The sequence below is a fragment of the Triturus cristatus genome, chromosome 6, assembly GCF_964204655.1.
Source record: "Triturus cristatus chromosome 6, aTriCri1.1, whole genome shotgun sequence".
In the NCBI taxonomy this organism is placed as follows: Eukaryota; Metazoa; Chordata; class Amphibia; order Caudata; family Salamandridae; genus Triturus; species Triturus cristatus.
The window spans coordinates 1,899,805,435-1,899,827,499 of NC_140589.1; the positions used below are offsets into that span (position 1 = coordinate 1,899,805,435).

General features: G+C 48.9%; 1 protein-coding gene across 5 annotated transcripts in view; it reads right to left on the reverse strand.

Moving 5' to 3' along the window:
- Window positions 1-22,065, reverse strand: part of LOC146822366 (uncharacterized) — a 164,776-nt gene that overhangs the window by 70,340 nt on the left and 72,371 nt on the right. The window contains exons 4-6 of one of the 5 annotated variants that reach the window (XR_014963266.1): window positions 19,036-19,082; window positions 12,384-12,469; window positions 11,637-11,925 (exon numbers count right to left, since the gene is read on the reverse strand). The exons of 1 other annotated variant lie outside the window; for it this stretch is intronic. The gene's annotated coding sequence lies outside the window, so the exon portion shown is untranslated. Of the gene's footprint in view, window positions 1-11,636; window positions 11,926-12,383; window positions 12,470-19,035; window positions 19,083-22,065 lie in introns of those variants that run through there. 3 more of the 5 variants (XR_014963265.1, XR_014963264.1, XR_014963268.1) reach the window with 3 other exon arrangements.

A 22,065-nucleotide genomic window follows, 5' to 3' on the forward strand; every position in this document is an offset into this window, starting at 1 on the left:
AGAGCCCCCAGTCCCACCATGGAGGCAGAGCTGCACAACTGGACCAACTACTAGAGCGCTGAGAGCTTTATCATCTTACCTTGAATACACCACTGTAAAATGGGAAGGTAATATACTTGTTCTGCATTACTTCTTGTATCGAATCTAACCATGACTGCCAGCGAAATATCACCGTCACAAAGCACTACCCTAACGTATAGACTAGTCTGTGTAAACTAGTTCACCAAAACCATTCTCTCCTTCAAACCAAACACCCACACACAATCAATATATTACATATGGTCCTAATGACATGCAAGCTCTCTCCAAAAACCCATCTGTAGGTCTCACCTACAGACAACTTCGCTGCCTATTGGCAGCCGATGTGATGACTTTGTACATCTCAGTTCCCTGCTCCTAGAAGGATGGCTTCTAGCCTCATTCTTCGGTTTGTTCCGACAAAGGACCAGTTCGGTCTCGCTGTTTTTGACTGGATGTGCTGTGTCTTTCCATTGCAGAGTTTAGAAACTCGCACCACAGTGCACTAGGGAGTAATTTCTCACCCCCGTCGTCTCTCCCGATCTCCACCCTTTTGCAATGCCTTTTCTTTTGCATTAAGAAAAAGCATTCCAGACGTACAGCATCCGTGGGGGAGGAGGGTAACAGGCAAAACGAACATATATGATGTGCCCTGGTGAATCCAATAGCTTTGCCAGTGCTTGTTGGACTTTCAGCAGTAACACAGCCCACAACCCTTGCACTATCACCATAGATAACCGTACTCAAGACACTATACTTTAGACATAACCACACCATCACGCCTGTGCCCAGGGCAGCCCCAGAGCCCTAGAATTTTCCACAGCAGTGCCTCACAACGGCTGCCCCCGTGAACACAAACACCAGCAACACACACTCTGCTAATAAAATCACCCCCTCGAGTGCACAATTTCCCATGGTACAACAGCAACCAGGTTTGTGATTCGTATGCTACAATCATTGGCAAAGTCAATAGGTCAGTCTTAGTCAAGCACACATTTGTTATCTAGAACGAACAACAGATAAATGGATACAGGTACCGAGAGAGCTGCGGCGGAACACAGCCGTGTAAACAAGCAGAAGAGGGAATCAGTTCCCCTGCCTGCCTCGGAGGGTTTGCCCAAATCCGGGGAAGGTCAAGCCCGGACCATAGGGTGCCTGGTCTCTTAAGGGACAGGACAGCCATGTGTGATGTTTGCATATAAAGAGTTCACACCATAACAAGTTTACCAACAAGCCAGAAGGTGAGAGCCATGACGGAAGGAGGGGTAACTGGTGAGAACAGCAAACCTAGATAGAGATCAACCCCCGCCCCCCACCCCACCCGGCTGAGGCCTCCAAATCAAGGCAAGCAAGACGCTGCACGTTAAGAGCACTAAGCAAACGGTGCGCTTTGGAGGGGCGGGGCTTTAATCTTGGCACGTCACAAACAGGACTCCCTATACCACTGTTTATTCTCAGGTAACAAAATAATCAATAGTGACCCATTTACAGGGTCTTCAGAAGGAGCGGGACAATGGGAGCTTGGGGGGCAGCCGAGCACAGCGAGGTCTGCCCCCCGGGCAGGTTGGGAGGGGGGAGGGGGGAGTGGCTGGCGCGGCCATTTTGTAAGTTTTGGGCTGCATTTGGGAATAGCCCAAATGTAGCCCAATTTTGATTTTTGTAGCCCAAAGGGTTTATAAGGTATTTTGCGCGCTAACCCAGCCACCATTTTAGGTTTGGTGACCTGGTGGCTGGGAGCGCTGGTGCAGGGCAGGTTTTTTGCCAGGGAGGTTTGGTTGAGTATAGGAAAGTTTTTGTCAGGAATAGTATTATGGCGAGCGGTGATTATCGAATGTTGGAAGCCATCCGGCTTCTGAGCGAAGCGGGGAGGATGGACCTGCTGGTATCGGAGGCACCGGTGGCCACACGCCCGGTGAGGCGCGTGGGGGTGGCGGCTCCCGTCGCGGCTTGTTCGCCCCCCCGGAGAGCGAGCGGAGAGCTAGTGAGTAGCGGGGGCCGTGCGTATGTCGGGAGCGCGGCCCCTGGGGGTTTGGAGGCAGCGGGCAGGGTCGCGGGTGGTGCGGGTTCTTGTGGGGATCTGGGGCGGGGAAGAGCGGCTCGGCGGGGGAGGGTGTCGGGTGCCCCCCTGCCACGGGCACAATCTCTGGGGGGCCGCTCAGTTGCTAAGGGAGCGGCCCCGGCGCGGGAGGGCGCTCGTGGGCAATCGGTGGAGGGCCGCTCATATGTCAAGGGAGCGGCCCCGGAATCGGCAGCGGTGGTCATGGGGTTTGGGGAGGGCCGCAATGAAGGTGAGGCAGCCCATGTATCTAAACCGGCAGCATCATCGCGGGGCAGCGCGGTGTGGAGGAGCGCTGCCCCGGAGAGCGGCGGGAGTGCGCGAGGGAAGTGACCAGGCCTTCCGAGGTCTCGGAGGTGGGGCCCAAGAATGGGAGCGCATCGCGCATGTCACCCAAGCGGAGCAATAAGGAGAGGGGCCGCTCGTATGTCAGAAGAGCGGGCCCCAGTGGCGGGTTCAGGCAAACAAGTCAGCGGGGGCTTCCAGGTATGGGTGGGGAAGGTGCAGTGAAAGGCAGTGTGGTGGGGGCTGAGCAGGCCGTTTTGGGGGGGGCTGTGCAAGGGGGGACGCTTGTTGGGATACAGGCCCTGGAAAGTGTGGTGGTACAAAGGGGTTGGGGCCATACAGATGAGCAGGGAGGGGGTGGGGCGGTAGGGGGGGGACTCCCTAGTGCTGTTTTAGTCGGAAGGGAGGCCTGGACATATTCGAGTCCAGGGCAGAAGAGGTGGCTGGGGCGCCTGGGGCAGGGGGCGGGATAGGGAAGGTTGGGGGCGCGGGGACAGAAGGGGTCAGGAGGTTAGGTGGCGCGGTGAGCGGTGGGATGGCGGGGGTGCGGAGGACTTTGGGGAGGGAGGTGGAGGACGAGAGGGCCGGGCCGAGCTTTCGGGGAGAGGAGGGGGCGGGGTTGTGGGAGTGGAGCGAAGGGGGGAGGGGGACAGCGAGGAGGTGGAGAGGGTGGATCTGAATGCGGTGGGGCGGGCGTGGGTAGCCAATACGTTGGGGGCAGGTAAGCGGGGGTGGGATGGTAGTCAGAAGAGAGGTGGGCCCAGCACACCAGACCATTCCTTCTTGTTTCAGGCGGTGGACCGACAACCTGATCGACGCGGGGTGCCAGACTTGGTAGGGCTGGGAGCGGCCCGGAGGCACCAAGGAGAAGGGAGGGTGGAGCCTTGGGCGGCGTGCCCAGTACTGGCGGGGGATCCCGGCGTGGCTGGCACAAGTAGGCCTGGGACGGGCTCACCGGCCCCAACACCCACGGGGTCGCAGCGCCCCGGGGAACAACAACGACGGAGCAACGCTGGAGAGGATGTGTTTGCTTTACGCAGGGTTCAGTCGGCTCCACCAGCGGGGAGCCCTGGGGGAACGAGGCTGGAAGAGTTAGATTATGAGGAGGATAGTATGGAGAAGGGAGAAGTGCGAGATGTGGAGGAAGACAGGGCGGGGGGCCCAGTAATGCTGTGTCTAGTGTTTTGCAGGTGTCACGACGCCAGGTGAGGCCCACGGGTCGGACATCAAGGTGGGAGACCGACTCGGCCCCTCGGCCAGGACGCAGGGAGGAGCGAAGGACGGAGTCATTGGCGCCAGGTAATAGGTCTTTGCTCGGGCGCCCAGTGATGGTATCCGTGGGGGTGGGTGGGTATCCGTGGGGGTGACAGAGAAGGGGGGTTGGGGAGAGGTTGTGCAAGGGTGCATATGTGGTGGATGTGGCGGTTGGCACGGAAGAATCAGGTAAGGGAGGGAGGGGCAAGGATGTAGAGGGTTTGACGGACATGAAGGGGATGGTTGAGACGCAGACGGGAGAAGGGAAAGTAAGGAAGTAAAGATAAAGCGTCTGCCATATATGGGGGTAACAAAGCCCTTAGGCGCCCATTTGATGCTGGCTACCAAGGAGCGGATTTGGAAAGGGGAATATGTGGAAATGCTTAAGCTCCTTCACAGGGAAGTGTGGGCGAAGGAGGGCTCGAAGGAGGAGGAATTTGAATTGGCTAAGCGGCCTAAGGTGCCGTTGACAATTGAAAACTGGACAGCGGCTTACCTTATATACGCTAGTGTGTATTGTGAAAAATTCCCGGAGAGGTCGGTGGCCATGTTTAAATACATGGATGTCATACGAAAGGCGCAGATTATGGGGGGTGGATATGCCTGGGCCCAGTATGATGAGGAGTTCCGGGCGCGCATGGCGTCGGACCTGGAGGCAAAGTGGGGCGAGCTGGATACATATTTGTGGCCGCATACGATGGGACTAGCGGGGTCTGGGAAAACCATTTTCACGGCCAGCGGGCTCCCGCTCGTTTATTGGCCCTTTTGAGGGGGCCCCACCCGTGGGGGGCGGGGAGCAGGCAGGGGACAGGCAGGGGAAAAAGGGTCTTGCTGGGATTTCAATAAAGGACTGCACATGGGAGTACTGCCGTTTCCGGCACGAATGCTCCGGCTGCGGAAAACGACATGCTCTTGTCAACTGTTGGGGGGCCCAGGGTCAGTCGCAGGGAGGTCAGCAGTGGCAGGCGGGAGCCTCTAAGGCAGGGGGCCAGCACCAGCAACAGCAGTCGGGAGGGGGGTGCGGGGCTAAGGGGCCTGGGCCAAAGGGTTTGTACTCCGGTTAATGTGGGGAACTTGTTGGCGGCCTTGCGGGGGTATCCACTGAGAGAGGCTGCGGAGCGGTTACGTTTGGGGTTTCTTGAGGGTTTCAGACTGGGGTATGACGGCCCACGGGTGCGGCAATGGGCAGACAATTTGAAATCAGCACGGGAGCACTCTCAGGTGGTGCAAGATAAACTTGATAAAGAGGTACAGGAGGGCCGCATGGCGGGTCCCTTTCAGGAATGGCCGTTGCCTAATTTGATTGTGTCACCCATTGGAATGGTGCAAAAAAAAAAAAGAACAGGGGCAGTTTCGCCTCATCCAACATTTGTCCTGGCCGGAAGGCGGGTCGGTCAATGATTTTATTGATGAACGAGAGGCCACTGTATCTTACTCTTCTGTTGACGTGGCTATGTCACTGGTGGTGACCGCGGGCGCAACAGCGCAGATGGCAAAGTGCGACATAAAGTCAGCTTTCCGGCTGCTGCCAGTTCACCCGGATGACTGTGATCTGTTGGGCATACAATTCAGCGGTCACTGGTACGTGGACAAAGCTTTGCCGATGGGCTGCTCCATGTCTTGCGCACTTTTTGAATGTTTCAGCACGTTCCTACAGTGGTTGTTTACGGAACGGACGGGTCACCAAGGAGTTACGTACTACCTGGATGACTTCTTTTTTGTGGGCACCTCAGACTCCACGGACTGCCAGAAGGCTCTGATCAGCTTCAATGAGATCATGAGGGAAATGGGTGTGCCGCTGGTCCCAGAAAAAATGAAGGGACCCAGCACGGCCCTGGAATTTTTAGGCATTGAGTTGGATTCAGGCTTGATGGAGGCACGCCTTCCTGTGGATAAACAGCAGCAAATGTTGGAGCTGCTGGCAAGTGTTTTGGCAAAACAAAAAGTGACGGTTCGGGACATTCAAGTACTGCTGGGACATCTCAATTTTGCCTGTAGGGTGGTCAGAGTAGGGCGGACTTTCTGTAGGCGACTGGGGTGAGCTCTGGTGGGGCAGAGGCCCCCACATCATCATGTACGTCTGTCAGCCGGGGTGAGGGAAGATTTGAGGATGTGGCAGCTTTTCTTGCATCAGTTCAATGGGGTACCTCTGAAGAGGGAGGAGGACATGGTGTGGGACATACAGATTTTCTCAGACGTAGCAGGGAGCACAGGATTTGGTCTTTACTGGCAGGGGAGGTGGTGTGCCGAACCCTGGCCCGCAGACTGGTTGGATGGGGGGCAGGAGTATTGCCTTTTTTGAATTCTTTCCCCTGGTGGTGGCCGTCACGATGTGGGGGGCTCTGTTGGCCCACAAGAAGGTCAGTTTCAGGATTGACAACATGGCAGTGGTGCATGTGGTCAATCGACAGTCGGCAAGAGATGAGCAGGTTCTAAAGTTGTTGAGGGTTTTCGTGTTGGGGTGCTTGAAGCATGATATTGCTTTTCGCGATGTGCATGTGCCAGGTGTGGACAATGACATTGCGGATGCTTTGTCTTGTTCACAGTGGGGGAGATTCCGTGGGCTCGCCAAGGACACGGACGTGACCCCGACCAGAATGCCGCAACATGCTACAACTGGTTTTAGGCTCATTAGCACAGTCCACGAGGTCAGCATACGGAGCAGCATGGGAAGAGTTCTTACGTTCAGGGGCAAGGCGGCGGGATTCCTGGGTGGCAAGACAGGAGGATGTAATACAGTTTATCTTGGATTTGGTGGAGAAAGGGCTTAAGAAGGTCACGATTGTGGGCAAGCTGGTGGGAATTGCTTTCATCGGGAAATTGTTGTGGGGCTATGCCCCCTCCGCGGGTGAACTGGGGGCACGGATTTTGGAGGGCTTGGCGCGGGAGTGTGGGCGCGCCTCTCGAGTGGAGACCTTTGTCGTGAGAACTGTTGGAAGGGGTGCTCGGGGTTTTGCCTGGGGTGTGTTTTGATGAGGGGGAAGCAATCCTTTTTTCTACACTCATGTCCTGGTTGTTTTTCGGGGCATTTAGGGCGTCAGAGTTGTTGGGGTCCAAAGGGGAACGGGGTTTGTCTTGGGGGGAGGTTTCTTTCGGTACGGAGGAGGTCTATATCTTGCTCCGAAAGGCGAAAACGGACCAGAAAGGCAAAGGGAAATGGGTATCTCTGAAGAGGGGGCGCTCATCGCCAGTTTGTCCTTTTCGTTGGGGTTTGCGTTGGAAGTCTTTATCAGGGGTTTGGGGAGGGCTGGTCTTTTTCCATGGGGATGGGCGGTGCGTCAAGGCTTCTCAGCTGTTAACGGTGTTGGGGAAAGCGCTGAGTAGACTGGGAATCGATGGGAAGGGGTTTGGCACGCATTCATTTCGGATTGGGGCAGCGTCAGAGGCCCATGCTAGGAGTTGGGGGCGAGGGGACATTATGAAGCTGGGTAGGTGGTCATCGGATTACTTTCAGCGTTATGTGCGCAGCGAAGCTGGGGGAGGTGTAATGTAAAAAAAGAAAGAAAAAAAAAAAGGTTGTTGGTGTTTTTATTGTGTTTCATTCTTGTTTCTCTTTTCAGGTTCGGTTATGGGTTCCCTCGCCAGGGAGATGTCCATCTGGATTGTGGGGCATTCCTTTGCGAAAAGGGCGCAGGTCCAGGCCCGTTCGAGTTACTTTGGAGACAGTTTGGGGTTCAATAAAGACTTATTTTCAGTGGCTTGGAGGGGTAGGGGCGGCATGCGATGGAAGGAGTTGTTATCTGTGCTGAACGGGCATGTAGGGGCTGGTAGGTGCCCGGACATGTTGGTGTTGCATCTGGGGGAAAATGATATGGTCAGGGAGACCAATTTGGCACTGATGCGGGCTATGAAGAGGGACTTGGCGTTGATCAAAGCTCAGTGGGCAGGGTGCTCCATTGTCTGGACGGAGTTGGTCCACCGGAGAGTGTGGAGAGGGGCCATCAATCCTGGGGCAGTTGACAAAGCGAGGAGGAAATTGAACACTGAGATGGTGAGGTTTTGTCGGCATTTAGGGATTGGTAGGATTGCTCATAGGGAAATTCGCTACGACACGCAGGAATTTTTTAGAGATGATGGGGTACACTTGCCTCGGCTTGGGGTGGACCTGTATCTGTTGGAGTTGCGGGAGGTGTTAGCACGGTTGCTTAGGTGTTTATCGTCGTTAAATTAAAAAAAGTTAAAAAACAGGGGTTCAGTTGGGGGGGCAGAAAAAGGGGGAGGCGGCGTATCCGCCTACACTCCCGCCCTTTTCTGGGTGGCGGGGTGGTTGACAGTTGGCCGGGATTGGCTGGAGTTTGTTGTTATAGGTTTGGCAGTTTGGGAGCAGGAACAGGGAAAGTGTAACCAGGTAGGATAAGTTTAGATTAGAGGTTGGTTAGCTACAGTAGCACAAAGGCAGGTAGGGATTGCGGTCAGGGGAGTTTAGGTTTTGGAAATGCTAGATTGTGTAGGACCGGTTATATGATGGTTATGGAATGTTATGTTGTATTTTGTGGGATGGGGGAACTGATGTGGGGATCGTAGGGGTGGGGGGAGGAACAAGGGGTCAGGACATTATTGTATAGTGAGGTGTTTAGTTTTGTAAGGCAGTGGCCAAGGGATGAGATTGTGATATGCACCTGTTTCAATAAAGCGGCCTTTTGCACACACAATAAGCTGGTCTCGTGTCGGCTCGCCCCCCCCCCCCCTCCCTGCTCTATCTCCCAATGGGAGCTTGGGGGGCAGCCGAGCACAGCGAGGTCTGCCCCCCGGGCAGGTTGGGAGGGGGAGGGGGGGGGGGAGTGGCTGGCGCGGCCATTTTGTAAGTTTTGGGCTGCATTTGGGAATAGCCCAAATGTAGCCCAATTTAGATTTTTGCAGCCCAAAGGGTTTAGAAGGTATTTGCACGCTAACCCAGCCACCATTTTAGGTTTGGTGACCTGGTGGCTGGGAGCACTGGTGCAGGGCAGGTTTTTTGTCCCTTCCCGCCCACCCTATTTTCTGGGGTTTTCAGGGAGTGTTTTTTGCGGTCAGTATTTTTGGATTTGGGAGTTTTTTGCAGGCGGCATTTGTTGGAACAGGTACATAGGGGCATGTTGGTGTGTTGTCGCTTGGAACAGGTGCAGGCGGGGTGGTTGACAGTTGGCCGGGATTGGCTGGAGTTTGTTGTTATAGGTTTGGCAGTTTGGGAGCAGGAACAGATAAAGGGGAACAAGGTAGAATAAGTTTAGATTAGAGGTTGGTTAGTCACAGTAGCACAAAGGCAGGTAGGGATTACGGTCAGGGGAGTTTAGGTTTTGGAAAGGCTAGATTGTGTAGGATTGGGTTATATGATGGTTATGGAATGTTATGCTGTATTTTGTGGGATGGGGGAACTGATGTGGGGATCATAGGGGTGGGGGGAGGAACAAGGGGTCAGAAAATGATTGTATAGTGAGGTGTTTAGTTTTGTAAGGCAGTGGCCAAGGGATGAAATTGTAATATTCACCTGTTTCAATAAAGCGGCCTTTTTCACACAAAATAAACTGGTCTCATGTCGGCTCGCCCCCCCTCCCCCCTTTATCTCCCAATAGAGCCCCACAACCTATTTAAACAGGAGGGAGGGAGGGAGGGGGAAGGGGGGAGCGGTAAAGTTGCAGGGCCGATTCGAGCTTCTCTGGATTTTCTTTTCCCACCCTTAAGGGTAGGATTAAAAGTGTACTGCCAGTTGTAGGTACATCTCCAGCACCGAAACCGGCATCTCCCAAGCCTTCGGACTTGGCCACCACTTCTGTCGATAAACTCAACAACAGCAGCGTAAAACAGAGTCCACGGCAAAATGGCAGCAGTAATAAAGGGAGGGAGGAGGGCCGCTGGAAAAAAGTGCACTCATCTCAAGACCCATTTTACAGCACCAAAAAGGACGGCTTACAGAGCGTCACCGCAAACTGAAGCACTCGAGTATTTGTTGCACGAGGTTTTGTGACCAACAAAATGATGCTCACTTGATCGTTCATCCTAGAATGAAAGAATGAAGGGCTGAGTTGGCCACGCCGTGAACCGTAGCAGTGATGAATCTATTCATAGACCCTCCGCCGTTCCGGGTTGCTTCTTCCCACCGCCCCAGTCCTCACTCCACACTGCCCAGCAGAAGAGCATGCTCTGTGGAGCCGTGAATTCCCGAGCTCGGATTACTCTGCTCCCGTCATTAATCACCGCTCGAAGCTGCAGCAAGAAGCGCACCGAGGCCAGAGCTGCACCTCGGGTGCGCAGCCCCCTATGTAAGGCCTCAGTTTGAACGACAGACCTAGAACACGTCAGAGCCCCTTCCCGTGTGCTCCTTTGAAAACAGGGTGGTCACCTCATTCCAGGTTATTACTGACAGCAACCCTATCTCTGAACGTTTCACCCACAAATCAAGGGGATCAGGTCTGATAGTCTGCTGACTAGCTGCTAGGCCTCCCCCAACATTGTAGAAAACTGTGTGACCTCGGTTTCAGGCCAGCATACAATAACAAGCATCGATCTCTTAGCTCTATGGGGCCATGTGTTTGAAACACATGGCCCCATAAGGATAAGAAACCTTTTGCGACGAACGGAAATCAGGCCAGCCTGTCCAAGTGGGCCGTCTGAAAAAGGCAAAAGTGAACGTCAAACAAAGCTCTTTTCCAATGGCTGGCCATCGTTTAGCATAAACGGTGACGCCAGCCAATGGAAAAGAGGGGTGGGGCTTAAAGCCCTTTACTGAAGCTCCTCTAAATCATAAAATCTCGCCGAGCGAGCTGTGCATGTGCGCAGCCACGCTAGCCGAGACCTAAAGAGCCAATCACTGGGGCAGAAAAGCCTCAGCAGCTAAGGGGTTGAAATGCCTCTATGCCATAACAGTGATGGGAGTGTGCAACTGGAAAGGTGTTGGGAAACCAAGAAAGAAACAAGCATTTGCAATGCAATAGGTCTCGCATTTACATGAGTTTAAGCTATTAGCATTGTAAATGACAATGCCTTTTATTTATGTTTTAAACGAAAACAAAAATAAAAGGTATTGTTATTTACAATGTCAATAGCTGAAACTTGCGTAAATGTGAGACCTATTGTATTGCAAATGCTTGTTGCCCTCACCATCAGGGTGAAAAACAAATCTTAACTCTGCAGCAGTGCCACCCTTCACTGGCTCTGATGTCATTTCAAAGAGACTAGTTATAGGACTTTCACAGTCTCATCCTTTCAGAACGGAAGCATTTTCAATATTATGAGTAACTAAGCCACAGTTGTTGCTTATTCATCTTATGCAACTAACAGTCACTGACAAAGCCAGTAGTGCTGGCTTGTTGTGGGTGTAATGTTACATGTTGTATTATAAGTCTGGATGCAATGACAGTAGCAGCAAAATATCAGTGGGGGCACACTATGGTGATTTTTAGCTTACATGTGTTAAAGCCACGCCCTTAATTACATAGGCTGCGCCCCTTTGAGGGTTTTTCTTCCCACTTGAAGTCCTGGGTGAGACCGCATAAAAAGCGCAGGAATTAAAGCACATTCATAAGGAACAGCAAAGTACGCACAAGTGCCCCACACATGCACAGACAAAAACACATGTGAGCCAACAGAGAACACACACGAACATGAACGCACTAGAAGTGCATGCACCATAGAAACGATCAGGCAGAGCTCGTGGTATGCCGGTGGTTGCTCGGTGAGCTCCTGGACTGTAGGACAGAGCTGCCGGCCTATGAGCACTTAAAAGAGGCGGGCCTCTCAGAAGGGTCCTTCAAATACTGACCGGCCTCATTTATTCTCCACGCTTTTACTTGGTTCAACTCAACGCCCAAAAAACGAGTACCGGTGGCTTTGACCGAACGGCTGACTGCACTTGTATATCGTGGATGTATGTTCGAACATCGCACACGATTTCAACGCATGCTTTTACCATGCGTCTTCCACATCGCAAACACTGTTACACCGGCAATTTTCTCAGCGCACGACGTTTCAACGCCAATGCCATGTAATCAATAGCGAAGTCTATTACCTCGCACACTGTAAAAGCGCACACCATGACAATGCTTAATGTATTCTTTATTTACTTGTTAACCCTTTTTTTGTCACTGTATTTGTAAAACAATGTTCATGCAAAATGTCGCATTGCTCACTCGAATGCAAAGAGGTTTCAGCACTGTATACATTTATATGAGCATAATATAGCAACAGCAACTCAATAACAAAGACGTATAGCACGAGATGTATAATTTTTATAGAGAAGTTTTCTTCTTTATTTCTTTCAGATGAAGATTCTTTACATTTCACATTTCATATTCTCATAGCCAACGCGTTTCGTCTCCCATGAGACTTCTTCAGGGCTATCAGAAAGATATACATGAAAGTTTCTTTAATATTTGTTCACAAAACTTCCAAAACATACTTAAAAAGCACCTCTATATGTTTTTCTTTTTATATACTGTATAGATAGAAGGGCCTAAACTCAGAAAGAATGCAGCAATAGCATACATATGATACCTTGCATTTATATTTTCATAAGAACACTTGTGAATGCCTGCAGACATATATACAAATTTATGTATTTGACTCCAAAACATTTATGATATTCATATGCTTTTCAGCAGTTTTTTTTATATAAAATATAATTGCACATAACATAGTCGTGAAAACAAACGTTTCCCAGACATGTCCCATTTGTATTTAAATTGCTAATATTGTCAAAAAATAATAACATATTATGTTAAGATGCAGAGAAAACCACAAACACAAGAAAAAACCTCTGTCTTATTCTTATCAAAAATATGAATGCATTGCATACCTTGCATATGTGATGTATAGAATTTTTCTTAGAGGTTCATATAGTGTAAATTCAATGGTCAACGTTTCTCTAGATCACTCAGTCTTCTATAAAAAATGTATAAATTCATACAATATCAGCCACGATATCTTATCTAATCATTTACCGTAAAACATACATATAATTTTTATTTATATTTGACACATCTAATACTCAACCATGTTTAGTTAAAATTTGAACGATCCTATTTATCCATAAAAAATTGCTCACATGGCTCATCTTTAAGTTTTGTACGCAGCCCACGGAATTGAAAGTTGGTCATTTGCCGTTTCTCATACAAGCTCATATAGATCTTACACTTGCTACGGCTATGCTAGTTCACAAACTATCAGCATTATCATATCAAAATGATTACACGTTCCGTGTTCATGATACAATAATAATGCAATGATAATGCAAGTTCCTTATTCTAAGTCAATTCCATGATATATTATTGTAAAATTAGCATGATTTACTATCTATGATAACGTATTCCCATGGTAATATACTTATATCTGATGGCCACTGATAGTCATTCTCATCTACCGTCTTTTTTTTCTGTATGCGCTAAATCGCAAACCGATATCAGTATCATATCGATATTGTTGCAAGTTCATAATACAAACGTATTCATACTCTGTTTCAACAGAGCAAACACGGTGCCCATATATCACAATTCCTCTCTAGCTGCGATGCATATATGTACTACTCCAAACAAAGTTTGAATTGCAATAGCAGTGTCCGTTTTCAGAAACTTTTTAACAAAATTCCATCTAAACCACTGTTCATCTTGGAATGCAAATGTTAAACTCTATACAACGCAGAGCTTACGACGACAAAAATATTTTTCTAACAAAACGCTTGCAATATTCAGTTTGGCGATCCCAAACCCATTTAATATATAGTTATCGAGTGACTATTTTAAACGTCGCATTGCTGTTTATTTCTTGAATCATCACTGTCTTTGTCAAACATTGAAACACGCAATTATGCACTTTCTAAAACATTTAAACAGTGAACGGGCTGCATTTCTAAAACATTGGCTGTGAATGGGCTGCTTCTCCTCTAGTGTGACGTCACAGCTGTGTTAACGTTTACGCGTTGCTGTGTATTTTTAAACATGTATTTGTGTACTTCCCTTCGAGCACGCAGCTCACTGTCCCGATGTCTGCTCCGAGGTTCCTCTGAGAGTCCCTTAATCACACTCATTTTCGGAAAGCCGAGTACATTAATGAGTGTGAGTTTATTCCTTAGCCCCCATGCCAGGCACGGTGGCAATGCTTACCTAATTACCAGACTCCTGGGGCGGCAGGCCCGGGGCCGCCCCATTGGACGAACCCTGTGCCAGCCGTGTTAATAGTAAATCCATACTTACAATATATACTAACCCTCACAATACTCTGGTAGTCAGTATTTTTGCCACAATATTTCTGAGGCAGCAAGATATTTCTCTCATCGATACTCTGACATACAAGCCAAGTGTGCAGGACTGCCTGTGAGATAATAGCTCTGAGTGCATCTGATTTTATCTATTTGTGAGGGCCTGTTTGTGTCCCGAGGGAGCAAGAGAGATAGATAAAAGTAAGTGTGTGTGCGTGTGTGTGTGTTCGTTCGTGTGTGTGTGTGTGTGCGCGTGTTCGTGTGTGTTCGTGTGTGTGTGTGTGTGTGTTCAGGTCTTCGTTTGGAGCATCTGTCCCGCAGTCAACCACCTCCCTGATTTATGGCAGTGTCATGGGCTCTGTGGAAGATGCCAATATTCGTAATGTGAGAGGGTGGCACAGGAGCTTGTGCGCTTAGATTTTAAAATCAATATATCATCGGGACAGAAAAGGGTTATTTATATAGCGCTGTCATGCAGAACATTTCACTTCAAAAACACTTTTGAACACAATGTTTATATCTCAATCTGAATTGACCTCTGGAGGATTAACGGCTGAGTTAGTTCCTGCCTAGAAGAACACAGAATGATAGCTTGCACCTGAAAATTAACATTTGACGTCAATCTATTCCTAATTATTTGACATTGCCTCCTATCCATAGGTCCACATAATACCGGTTTATGGTCAGGGTGCATTTCTAGCACTGCCACACAACGAGACAGAAGGAACGCCCCACTACTCCGGGGAAGAAGGCTTTAAACTAAGCCCGAAAAAAGCAATACGAGGTGTGGATGCACCCACGTGTATTTAATCAATTAATAAATGTTCAAACTCTGTTCACACGTTGAAATGCGTTGTGGAATACCTCGATGCCTTGTGATGCGATGTAACAGCATGCGCGATGTAAAAGCATGCATTGTCAAGGTTGTTGCGATGTAAAATGTGCATTGTAAATAATGCACCCGCGATGTTCTCTCATCGTTGTAGTGGATGTTCGCCGTATATCGTGCAGTACTGCACTGGGCCTCTTGGCGCTAGCATTTCAAAACCAGTCTATGGTGTTTGGCTAGGTAGAACTTGTGACACCTGTGCCAAGCAGGACAAACGGAATGTGAGCGATTTACAAGTGCTGTTAGTCAAAGGTACTAATTTTCTTGGCTCGATGCTAAGCTGCCTTGATGAGTGACTGATTCCGCCCCAGCCCCAATGGCGATGTATAGGCATTTGTAAGTAAGGCCAGTAGGGACATTTCTTCATGGACCAGTGAGCCTCTTTTACATCACCGTCACACTGCTTTAAGTTTAGAGAATGCGTATTACTTGGTTCTACGGGCGTCTGCATGGTGCCAGGTTTCACCAAGGTGTCTTGGGTTCGTAAAAGGGTTTAAAACGCAAGGCACTCCGAAGATACAGAAGGGACATCAAGGTAACCACTGGTCAATGAGGGGATAACAAATGCACCTGTGGAGTAATCAAGGTACCCTCAGATCACAGATGAAAATCCAAAGTGCACGTGGCACTAAGAAGAGACGCCTTCAAGGCCCAGGAAAAGCGCCAATGTGCCCTGCTGACAAATATGCCTTCAGAAGGCAATTGCAACATAAGGCATCATGATGTTATCACGATGCCTCGGCAGTATAGATACCCTGAGGTGCCTCAGGGACAAGGAAATCCATTAAAGAGCCCTCAGCGTGCCTCATGGGATCTGAGGAGATCACAGCACACAGTAGGGGTTCCAATGAGATCCCACAATGCAACAGGAACCCTCGGGGCGTAGCAGGGTGCCCGAGGTCGCTCAGGATGCAGTAACCGTGACAAAACACCCTAAGGGTGTACCCGAAAGCCGCTGACTCTGCAGGTGCTGTACGGTTCAGCCACATGGGACGGGTGTAAGTCCGGCACTCTTCCACCTGGAACGTGCATGGCGGGTACTGGTCGCCCCGGGCTCCCGGCTGCAGCCTTCTTGCTCCTGGAATGCAGCAAAGCCGGCACCGGGAGCTATGCCAGCCCAGACCGCAAGCCAAGCAGGGGCTGCCAGGAAGGGCGGGTGTCTCAACAATAGGGCCCAGGACGGCACATCCACCGAGGAAGAGGGCCTGAGAACTACAGACGGCCGGGGGGCCTCGCTTATCAAGAGATCATTGGCGAGCTGTGCGAAGGAAGGAGAGCGGTGTGAGTAGAGGGCGCTGCACCGCCTGGGGTCCGAGGACGAGGTAAGAGAGCCTGCTCGAGGCGCATTTTAAACAAGCTGTCGGCATTGTGAAAAAAATATAGTGCGTCCCGACTAATGAAGGATACTGTGTAACGCCGCAAGTGAAAGATGCAGTCTGGATGTGCCGTCCGAGAAGTAGACAGGGCGGTAACAAAGAAGCCTCATTTTGAATCAAAGCCAGGTTTAGCATAAAACGATGACGCCAGCCAATTGGAATGATGGGCTGGGCTTCAAGTCCACTTCTGAAATGTACTCGATTACAAGAGGCCTCGCAGAGCGAGCAGCGCATGCGCCCTGCAACGCAGGTCCACAAGACCTGAAAAGGACGTCGACACCGCCAAAGCCATGGGAGCTTTGCAAACACCATCTGCCCGGATTTTTCACGCAGGTACCAAGACCGCGAATGCTCCAAAACTACCTCTCCTGAGGCCTCCACCTCCTTTAGTGGCAACAATCTTGGAGGACTTCTCCCCGTGGCTACTTCAGAGGGGTATGTAGGGGTGATAGAGGTATATATAGATGGCACTGCCAAGGTTCTTGCCCCCACCAAACAGTTACTTCCTTACCTTTCCCCGACCAAGGGGGTGACTTTCTCTCTATCCACGAAGATTTGCTTGGGGGGGGGGGGGGGGGAATCTGTCTCTAAAGTTTGGCGTTTTCAGTAATAAATAGCAGCTTAATATTACGTTGATATTTACTAGGTGAGCTCCTTTTGAAAGATAGCTGTATCTCATCAACTGCTTCTCTGGGTGTACCTTGCATTACTCTTGCACCCTCAGCCTGCCCTTGTACCTAAATCAATGTATATTCTTGAGAGAGGGCTCCTCTCAAGAGGATGAGGACTCCAGTTCGAGGGTTGCTCTGAAGGAACACTAGTTAACATTTTTATAATAGACTCTTCCTTCCCCTGTAATGTATTTTTGTGATCTTTTGTTATACACTTGTCCCCGAAAGTAAAATTAAATGGGGAGAAAACTGGTTCTTAGTCGGTCTCCTTGCTTCCATTGATCTGTGGAGGCAAAAACTCAGCAGACTCAAGAGATCAATAGAGATGATGTAAGGGCTAGCAGAGGTCGCCACCTCCCTGAGTCAGCTGCAACAACAGCAAAGTGACGAATGCATTCTTAAATGAATCTCAGCCCCTGGCAATCACTTGAGCCACATCCCTGTCCACTATTTGTTACCACTGTGCCACGCTGGACATAGGCAATCAAGTAAAGGACCCACCCTACATGCAGTCCTTTTCATGTGTCCAGCCTGGCACCATTCTTTGTGGGATTGAAGTTGAATGTAGGAGCAATTCCCTAATCTCAGGGGCGAAGGGGTGGAGGAGGAGCAGTGGGCGATTAAGGGGAGCCTCGCATTAAGGAAGTTGGCATGGATACCCATTGTGTCTGATGCAAGATGGAGACAACACTGACTGGAAGTATTCACCTGTGGAATTTCTCTCTGTGGAAGAAATGTATGTGCCCATCTCATATAACCAGAAACACGTTGCCAAATAAGTTGCCCTGATTTGCTGTAAACAATATTTTGCCATACCTCCGCGTACTAAATCATTTTTGCATAGTAATAACCATCTGTAATGCTAACTCCATTCGACTTTAAAAAAAAAAAAAAAAATTCTATGGTCAGTGCATAATGTGCCATTTCTCTTCAATCACCTAATGACATACTTTTTATGCTGCAGTAGTGTGGCTCTCTACTGTCTGATTAGAAACCTGCCTGGAGTTGGATTTTCATATACTTTCTGTATTCAACCATTATAGTGGAACTTAATGTAAAATCCATATATCTATTTCTTAAACAGCATGGTTTGTTTTTACAGTTTATCAAAGGATGCAGTTTACCTTTTATCTCTATAATTTAATTGCATTCATGTATCGTCTATAAAGTGCGGAATTATGAATATGGCCTTCTGAATAGTCTTTTAATATCTCAGACGTGTATTGGATGAGTGCTCTTTGAAGTCGTTCTTAATGCTCATTTACCTATGGAATTGTTTGCATCTTTTACTTAACGTTGCCAACATCAATTAGTGCGGCTTCCTCCTGCACCGGACAACCATTTTCAAGACCTGAATATGCCAGATAAAATTCACCTTATAGTCTATTTTCACCTCAACCCTCAACGACTAATTGTGAATAGAAATGGCAGGAGATTACTTCCTATGCTGTCTTTCTCTTTCATATTTTAAGCGGTCTGGATGGTAAGGAAAGGTAAGATTGACACTCATGAATTTCGAGTTAAAGTGAATTGTGTGGGGAAGCTTAGTGCTTTGAAGAGTGTTGCTGCATTTACTCTCAGTTCTGATGACCAAAAATGCTTTGTGCATGACCCGATGATATAGGTGGGGCGATAATAGATGGTTTCTCCTGAGGAGTCCAAAGGATATGTTTGGTGGCGGGATCATGGCTGAAAGCTTTGAAAACAAGATTGTTAAGCCTTGTAATAAGTATTGTTATATGAAGAGAATCTGATGTATGAGCCGCCAACTCTGAAGCTTGTGGGGTTAATGTACTAAGCTAGAGGACAAGTCTATGGTACAGCCCTATACCACTAATAAGTGTTTTCACCCCCACCCAATGTTGTGAGCATTGTGTAGAGTAATAAATATATTCAGTGAATGCAGATTTCAGGCATTAACCTATGTGCACGTTGTTCAGCACAACTGTGCAGTTCATTTTCATTGCACTCTTGCTTGGCTCCAGTTTCGTACAGTGTTCCCTTTCAACAGTGGGGCTCGGGGGGGGGGGGAGCGGGGGAGTTTGGCAGTTCAGCTTTGGAGATATTGACACTGTGCATTGTCCCCTTCTATGCCATAAGAGTATTCTACGATAGCCTTCAATGAGCTGGGGCATACTCGTGTTTCATTTTCCTGTGATTGTGAAGCATGAAAACGTGAGTTCGCAAGAGAAGGATGACTTTCAAAAAGAAATTGAGAAGACCGGAACAAAATGGCAAAACACAAAACATTGCATTGATGTTAAGCAGTTGTACAGCAAGGGGCTTTGAGGAGGCATAGGAGACGGGGAAAAACGTACCCCATTAAACCGGCCCAGATCCTGCAATGCGGCTGCCAAAACATCATCTAGGGAAGAGAAATGGGCAGATGGTGAAAAAGAGGGAGAAGACTGAGACCTCAGTTAAACAAGCATTTGCAATGCAATAGGTCTCGCATTTACGCAAGTTTGAGCTATTGACATGGCAAATGGCAATGCCTTTTCTTCTTGTTTTCGTTTTTAAAACAAATGTCAATAGCTCAAACTCGCATAAATGCGAGACCTATTGCATTGCAAATGCCAACGGCTGTCCTGCAGTTCCCCCGGGGCACAAGCAGGCATCCACTTCTGTGAGGACAGCTGATCTCAGCAAAAAGACAGAAGTGGATGCTTGCTTGTGCCCCGGGGGATAGACATTTTTTTTTTAAAAACACGCGCATGCGGTTTGCAATGGACAAATGGCAAGAGCAGCCATCTTTGTTCATTGCAGAGGCGTACATGAGAGCCCGCACAGAATTGATTCTAAAAGGTGCTCTCCTGGCTAGGGCAGCGCATGGGCTGCTTCTCCAGGCGACACCTAAAAACGTGGGTGGTGCAATACTAATGTATATATTTACAGATATTTCTCTCTCTATCCTAAACAGCCCTGTGTTTGTAAAGATACAGTTTGCCAGAGATGGGGGGCAGGTTGCAGCTCACTACCCAAGACCTGCAGACCTTTCAGATAAACCAACCATATGCAGATTTGCAAGGTGTCTCCAAAAGTTGATGCCAGGTATAAGGTGCTTTCTGATGCTTGTAGTAGTTCTGTGTCTTGTTTTACATCCTGGAACGACCCATGCATGCTTTCCCTCCTTCTATACATGCTCCAGGCACATCTAGCTTCATTCATAAGGTATTTGAGAGGGAAAGATTTTTTAATGCAAAAATGCAGTGGCAGCTGCAACCGAAAAGTACGGGTGGAGCGGGTGTAGAGGAATCAATACCAATACTATCTGGCTGCCGGCCGCTACCTCAGTCGATCTCCGTCCTCTTCTGTTCCTCCCGGAAGCAGGAAGAACACAAAGACTCCCCTAAGCCAATCACAACGCATCTGTCACCAAAGACAGCCAGCCACATCATCATGCGCTCTTGAATGTCCCAACCACTTCTCACCTGCTGGCTATTAGGACTACAGTCCCACCCCGCCCAGAAAAACCTCCCTCAGTAAGGAAAAATAAAATGATAATAATGTTGCATTATTATGACTTCCTTTTTCCTTAGCTCAAAGAGCAGTGAGACAGCCCTCCTTGCCTTAGCAGAGGAGCCGCCGCTGTAAAAATGTGAATGTTTACTTGGCATGCTGTGGTGAAGGGGAGGGAAACTGAAGTGCACAGAGGGGGCAAAACGAGGATGGATGGAGAATAAACAGAATTCTTCAACAAGAAATTGGAGGGAATTAGACCAAGGTCAGAGAGCATCTACTTCCGATGGAAGGGTTTTGGTGGCCTTTTAAAGATTCTGTGTCATCTCCTATGGAAGGGAATTGGAGCACAGTGAGCGACATCCGCTAACGCTGCATCTGAAATGCACGGAACGTGGTAAAATACATTTTCTGTACTTGTTGCGCATAACTTAACCCAACTCTCAGTAGGGTCGTATTGTAGCGCTGCCTTCCTTTAGGTACCGTAGCGCAGTCTCTGCATGAGAGCCCCTGAAACTGGCACTGCATGGAGTGCATGTACCACCTTCCAAGAGGTACTGGATAGCAGTGCAGGCACTCACACCCCATTCATGAAGTACTATAGCGCTGTGCACCCCCTATTCCAAGAGGTACTGGATAGCAGTGCAGGCACACACGCCCCCTTTCATGAAGTGCTATGCCGCTGTTCACCCCCCTTCCAAGAGGTTCTGTAGTGCAGGATCTGTGCCATCTGTCTGAACACGCTCCCACTTCCAAGATGCACTGTACTGCAGTGCAGGGCCTACATCAACTCCCTGCACACATATGAAATGAAGATTTATAAAGCGCTCTAATAACCAGAGGTGTCTAGGTGCTGAGCCAGAAACCAGAACATGGAAGCCTCTCAGCGTGGAAACGGGTGCAGATTACTGATCAAAGAGACATGTTTTTAGTGACTTTCTGAAGGTCAGCAAATCAGTGTTTCTTTTATTGCTGAGGGGCAGGGAAGTTCCACAATTGAGTAGCACAGACCACAGAACTGCTGCCTCCCTACGTAGAGGTCTTAAATCTAGGATTCACTAGATTATCTGCTGCAGATCGGAGAGGCCTAGCTGGAATTTAGCGCAATCATTTTTTTGAAGATATTCCAGGCCTATGTTGTGCAGAGACTTGAAGGCGATACACAAAGCCTTGTAGTCAATGACCTTCCCAATAGGAAGCCAGTGCAGCTGAGCTGAGGACTGGGACACAGATGTCTTTTTAGGATTGTACAGCAGTATCCGGGCTGCCGCATTCTCCAAGGTCTGCAGCTTTTTAAGAAATCATTTCTGGATGTTCATAAACAGGGGATTGCAGTAATCTAGGTTTGATGCAAAGAGGGCGGACACAACGGTTTTCTGCACATCTGATGGAATGAAGGGAAGAACCTTCTAGAGTTATTTCATCGTAAAGAAAGAGGCCGAGGTAACGTGATACGGCCCTTAAAGCAAACTTTGCGATCAAAAAGTGTTCCAAGGTTTTTTTATTTTATTTAGTGCCTGGAATAGGGAGGGTGCCGAGATCCTGAGGCCACCAACACGGAGACCAGAAGGACGAGTTCCTTCCAAACAGTAAGACCTCAGTTTGGGATGAGTTTAACTTTGGAGAGTTGACACTGTACTACACTGGTCAGCATGACTAGTGGGCGAAGAGAAGATACCTATACCCGCACAATGCAAAATGGAATGTAAATCAGTACTCACATGCGCAATTACCATGCCAGACGTATAGACCTGACGGGCCGGGAGGGGGGGGGGAGGGCGGGCACTTGGGTAACCGTTAGTAGTTATGTTGATAGCTAACTCAAACAAATGCATCTATACTATACTTTCATCATATAAACTGCTTTTGTATTAATAATATAATCCTGG